Source organism: Mus caroli, chromosome 19 (genome assembly GCF_900094665.2).
Source record: "Mus caroli chromosome 19, CAROLI_EIJ_v1.1, whole genome shotgun sequence".
In the NCBI taxonomy this organism is placed as follows: Eukaryota; Metazoa; Chordata; class Mammalia; order Rodentia; family Muridae; genus Mus; species Mus caroli.
This window is the reverse complement of record NC_034588.1, coordinates 31,309,781-31,315,552: the sequence shown is the minus strand read 5'-3', so window position 1 is coordinate 31,315,552 and position 5,772 is coordinate 31,309,781. Positions and strand designations below refer to the sequence as shown.

Here is a 5,772-nt window from a genome sequence, read left to right as displayed (position 1 = left end):
AGTGCTGGGATTAAAGGCGTGCGCCACCACGCCCGGCTTGTTTTGTCTTTTTTAAAGTCAAAGTTCTTCTTATATAGCCCAGACTGCACTCAAATTCACCATCCCCATGCCGTAGCCTCCAAAGTGTAGCAATTATTGGCATGAACACATCACCAATTCTTAAGTCCTAAAGGTTAACAACTCCTGCTAGGGAGCATTCAGAGACAAACAAAATCTGAATATTGTCAAGGATAAAACAACAGAGACATAGCTCTGAAACCAATAAAGAAAATAGCTCTGGGCTTTCCCAGCTGCCCTGTGAGTGGTAACTTTGAAGGAGGTCTGAAGATTCCTCTTATTCCCCAGAACTTCTCAAAAGCACTGGTTGTCCTATATTATTGAAATAGAAGACAAGACCGATTTGCCCCTAAGAACAGTATTTAACTGGCAGAATGATTTTTCTCAAAGACAGAGCTCCCAAGCCTTTGACCTAAAGACCTCCATAGCCAAGGGCTCAGGGCTCACTGCTGACCCTGCATTTATGAGCTTATGATTAATGCTAATGAATTCTCCTTCTTGTATGTGTTTTAAACACACATTTACTAATCCCTTAGATCTAAACTAGTTTCATACAAGTGAAAATAGTCCTTAAATTCAGATTTAGACTTAATGTGTAGGAAGGTCAACAGAGAGGGAAACAAACTTACAGAGAAGCCTGCAGGATGAGAAGGGCCTTAACCAGGCAGGAATTTTGTTTGTGCAGTACTGGAGATGGAACCCAGAGCTTCAGAAACATCTGTTTAAAAGTCTAGGGTAGAGCACTTGCTCCCTCACTCTACTGGATTGTTTTTAGAATGCCAGCACCAGGGCACTGACCTTGGAAGGACTGGGAGTTAAAGGCAAGCCTGGACTGAAAGACTCCGAGAGGAGCCCCTTGCTCAGGCCTCAGGACAATAACGGACACCCAAGAACTCACAATAGACCAAGCTTGATGCAAACCACATGAGGCTTTATTGGGGAAAGCCAGAGCTCTAGGGACGACTCATATCCCACACAGGGGTAGAGGAGTCAACCTAGAGGGGAAAGAGGTCCCAGTTTTTATAGGCCCTCAGGGGAGAAAGGAGAAGGGGGGAGTAGGGGATTTCCAGATCTAAACAATGTCTATTCTCAAGAAATGGGTATGGGAGGGGTACAAGGAAAGAGTCTGGTGCAAGTGTAGCAACTCAGGATTGGCCGGGCTGTGGTTGCTGGGGAGATTTTCTGACTCTTTCTCAGCAACCACTATCACAAACACCTGGCAATGGGCTTCATCAGTGGGCACACACATGGGTTCAAGGAACGGTCAAAACATTGGCAGACACACAGGTTCAAGGAGTGGCCAGAGCATTGTGCACCTCTATTTTTCTAAATCAGTGAAGCTAGTTCTGCTAACACTGACATCTATCTTGCCAATTTNAGGGCTTCTGTGTCCTTTTACATTCTGTCAGGATCTTTCAGGACCACATGGTATCACATGTTCTTCAAACACAGAACCTTTGTGCCCAACAACAACAAACTCAAAGTACAATATTGCCTATTATTGACCAGTGGGTTCCCGTTCCTCTCAATTTTTCCTGAAAGCTTAATTTCTTTTCTAACTTTGCCGTTCGTCATAATCAGCCAGGACTTTTGTTGAAAAGAAGACATTTAGAGGTTGGCATTTCTAACCAGTTCCTAGCTTGTGTCCGTCCGAAGGACTGTTCTGAATTGCGATAACTTCTATGAGCTTGAGTCTGACCTCGTCAGTTTAGAGACTTTGCTTTTGCCTAGAAGGATGCCTGAGGGGATGGCTAGCCTGGAACCTGCAGCACACAGTGCCTCCTGGAGGGCGGGGCAAACACCATTTACACCCCCCCACACACACTGTTAATGAACCTGTTAATGAACCCATTTTCTCCTCTCAGAAAGAGAGAGAAGCAAATGTTCTTTTATTTTATAGAGAAACTGAGACTCAGAGTTAAGTTGACTGCCCAAAGTCATGGGGCTTTGCGGGGTGAGTTGAACTCAAGTCTTTAGGATTGACTGTTCTGTGTAATAGTCTGACCAGGGTCCCGGTCCTTGCAAGATGCACGTGCAGGAGACTTTGTACAGCTTCTACTCTTTGACCATGCAGGGACATATCTTTTTGAGAACACCCAGCCTTCTCCTTTAGTGTAGGTCCCAGCTACACAAGACTGTTACAGAGAGAGCCCTGCAGTCCCCAGCGAGCTGGCTCAGGACTCGCGGGCCTGAGCATTACATAACCTGGAGGCGCCCCTCCTCCCCGCGCCCCTCACCCGTGGTCAAGCCCCCAGCGCAGAGCGGATCCGGGGACAAAGCCCGTCCGCCAGCAGGGCAGAGTCACCCTCGGGGCTGCCGTGACTGAGAGCTTTGCTTCTCCGGGGCGGGGCGGTGGGATCTCCCTAGTGACAGTGTCCAGCGGGCGCTGCCTGCGGGCCCCGGCCCCTACGGCGCCTCCGCCCTGTGCGCTCTCCGCCCCTCAGCCGGGACCGGACTCCAGAGCCGTGGGAAGGGGTCGCCGCGAAGGGGACATGTGGGCTCGCCGTCGCCAGCGTTGCAGCTGTCCCCGCGAGGTGAGCACCCGTGGGTCCGGGGATGCGGGCGGGCGGAGACCGGACAGAGGACAGCAGAGCGCTCGCCGGAATCGGCGCTGTCCCAGTGCGGAAAGCTTTGCTTCTGTCCTTAAGGTTTCCCAACTCGGTAGAACAGGTGGCTAGGAATCCAGGTTGGGCGGCAGAGCTGGACCTAGACCTCGGGAAGGATGCAGGCGCTCCATTCTACATCTATCCGGGAGCTCAGCTGTGTCTAGATCCTAAGTCTGGCCACTTGTTGGGTTTAGAATGGAAGCACGTGCCCACTTGTCCTGTGTTCTGGAGTGTCTGGCTGGGTTTCCAGGCAGGTGGCTGGAGAGAGTGGCTTTGATCTGTGTCCTGTGGTTTCCAGATGCGCATTTCCCAGGCAAGACAGACCGCCTTTCCCCCTGGGTTGTCGGTGTTCTTGCTTTTTAACCCTCTCCTATCCACCAATCGTTTATTATCCTTATGTGATCTCTTCAGAACACACCAGCCTTCCCGTTTGGAATGAATTAAGCTTAATTTCTCCAGTCGCTCCTTACCCTAAAGCAGCCAGTCTTGTATGTTTGGTGCAAACTGGTGATTCAGCGTTCTGGGCCACTAGCTTGCATTTTGTCTGGCCGCTGGGTTAGTTCTTCCTAGCTTTGCTGAGAGCTATGTGGGCATTCCAGCGTCTCTGCTAAACCTAGCCCAGAAGGAAAAAAATCTTCGGGCTTGCCAAGTTCAGGAAGACCCTGTGGCTACAGGTATTTGAGCTCACTAGCTGTTGAAATCTGCAGCTGCTGGCTGTGTAATTTCTCCCCCCCCCCCACCCCAACAAAGTCACACTAAACTACAGCTTATGGTGTGATAGCCACCCGTGATGCCTGGCTTATGACTGTAGAAAGTGTGAGCTTTGGATCAGTTACTGAGAGACTGGACACAATCACGTATTACTTACAGGATTTTAGACTTGAAATGAGTTTTAGAGAATCTATTAGATTCAAACCCTTCAGTTGAATAGCTTGGGAAGCTCAGAGCCATGTCTGCAAGGTTTGTTAAAAAAACCAAAAAAAAAAAAAAAAAAGTTATATCTTTAAGTGTAGTTGGGACCAATATTGAAATCCAGGCTTTCTCCCTGTCTTCCTGGTCAGTGTTCAGGGCATTTTGCCTCTATGCATTTTAACAACAACCCGGCACCATATGACTAGACCGGCCCAAGCATATAATTTTCTCATCCTTGTAATTACTCATCTGCTTTTAACCTGAGAGAGTTCTGAACTAGATGAGAGGTCGATTCAGTCAAACTGCCTTTGTTGTGTAAGTGTTAAAAGTTAAGAACACTTTAAACCTGGGATGAGGGTACATGGCTGTAATTCCAGCACATCAGAGACGGAGGCAGAGGACTCTTGGGAGTTCAAGGTCAGCCCGAGCTACATAGTGACTGTCAGGCTAGTGAAGGCTACATAGGAAGACTCTATCTCAAAAAAAAAAAAAAAAAAAAAAAAAAAAAAAAAAAAAAAAAAATGGAGGGAAGAAAGGATGACAGGAAGAAAAAAAAGGGACAAATGGAGAAAAAGCAGGAAGGAAGGGACGAAGATGTAGCCTCATGTTTAAGTGATGTTTAAAATTCTTCCCATATGAAGATGCATATGTGGATACTTCCCAAATAAACTCCCAGGAAAGGCAAGGATGAGTTGGAGTAAGTTTCCTTTACTGGCTCTGGAGTTCGGATTCTGTGCTCCTTCTGGTGATAAATGCCCAGTAATGAAGACATGATCTGAGTGATTTGCAATGCTGAGCTGTCGCAAGAAGCGTGGCCCGGAGGTTCGTCATGAGTAACTCGGTGATCTGGACCAGAAGTCACGGCTTAGATTTTAAAGCTGTAGGCTGATACATCAGCGAATACCACTGCAGCATATTGCATGCTTCTTCAACTTAATTCGATGTAATAGGTATTTATTGAGTGCCAACTGTATGCTCAGTGCTGTTTTGAGAATGGGGTAGGTGTCCGTGAACAAAATGAAGGACTTTGGCTCTGAAGAGCTCAACTTGAAGTTCATTAATCAAGAACTTCCCTGGAATTCTGTTAGCCAGGTGGAAGGGAATTTCAGTTTTATGTTAAAAAGGGAAACAAATGTGAATGTTCTGTCTTCAGATCCAGTCAAATGGCTGATTTTATAATCATGGGAAACGAACAGCTCTCAAAGTTGCTTTGATGTTCATGAACTGACTTGGGCTACACCGTCATGTGACTTATTGGTAAACCTGTCACCATGGTAATTTTTCTCTTTGAATTACACACATTCCAGATTTAACATTCTCTCAGCTGCATTTTCTTCAAAAAGCACAGTTTGCAAGCTCAGGCATGTCTGTAGTTGTTAATAGTGACTTATCGAAATGATCTAAATGAACTTGACAGGTTTTTGGTCATAAAGAGCCGCACCAAAAAAAAAAAAATGCAGTGTTTGGGCTGTTTTTGCATTCTTTACTTAATCTTTAGGTTTTTCTTTTTTTCTTTTGTTACAATCTGTAAGGTATTTTCTTGTGAGTACCTTTCATGACTATCTAAAAACTCACCATTGCTATGGTAAGATTTAAGTGAGAATAATCAAATCACAGTGGAATATGTTGGAGGATTTGAGCCGAAAAAAGATTCTCTGTTTCGTGTGTGTGTGTGTGTGTGTGTGTGTTTAGCGGGTTTAGGTTTGTACAGGTGAGCTTGCCCATGCATCTCTTTTACCTGATTGATTGATTGACTGATTGATTGATTTGCTTGAAGCAGTTCTTCCACGACTTGGAGCTTGCCCTCTGGGCTAGACTGACTGTCCAGCAAGCCCCTGGCATCTCTCTGTCTCCACTGCCTAGCACGGGGAATACCAACAAGTACTGTCACATTCTGCTTTTACTTGGTGTTAGGGATCCCAGCTCAGGAGCTTCATGTTTTAGTTGTAAGGACTTTACCCACTGAGCCCTCTCCCCAGTCCCTTGTTTCTATTTTTAATTTCCTTTACATCAAGTCTATCAGGAAATCTCATTATCTAACAGGGCACTATTTTAAGTGGCCTTTATGAAATGCTTAGGTAAGGTCACAATTTTTGGTGTTTGCTACACTGTTTGTCTCTTCTTTCCTTCCTTCCTTCCTTCCTTCCTTCCTTCCTTCCTTCCTTCCTTCCTTCCTTCCTTCCTTCCTTTCTTTCTT

At 46.1% G+C, this 5,772-nt stretch overlaps 1 protein-coding gene across 4 annotated transcripts in view; it reads left to right on the top strand.

Annotated features, from left to right (window-relative positions):
- Nucleotides 1-2,205: 2,205 nt before the first annotated feature.
- Slc16a12 (solute carrier family 16 member 12) overlaps nt 2,206-5,772 on the top strand; it is a 79,007-nt gene continuing 75,440 nt past the window's right edge. For 2 of the 4 annotated variants that reach the window (XM_021151692.2, XM_029472553.1), the window contains exon 1: nt 2,206-2,591. The gene's annotated coding sequence lies outside the window, so the exon portion shown is untranslated. Of the gene's footprint in view, nt 2,592-3,212; nt 3,338-4,728; nt 4,850-5,772 lie in introns of those variants that run through there. The other 2 variants (XM_021151694.2, XM_029472554.1) reach the window with 2 other exon arrangements.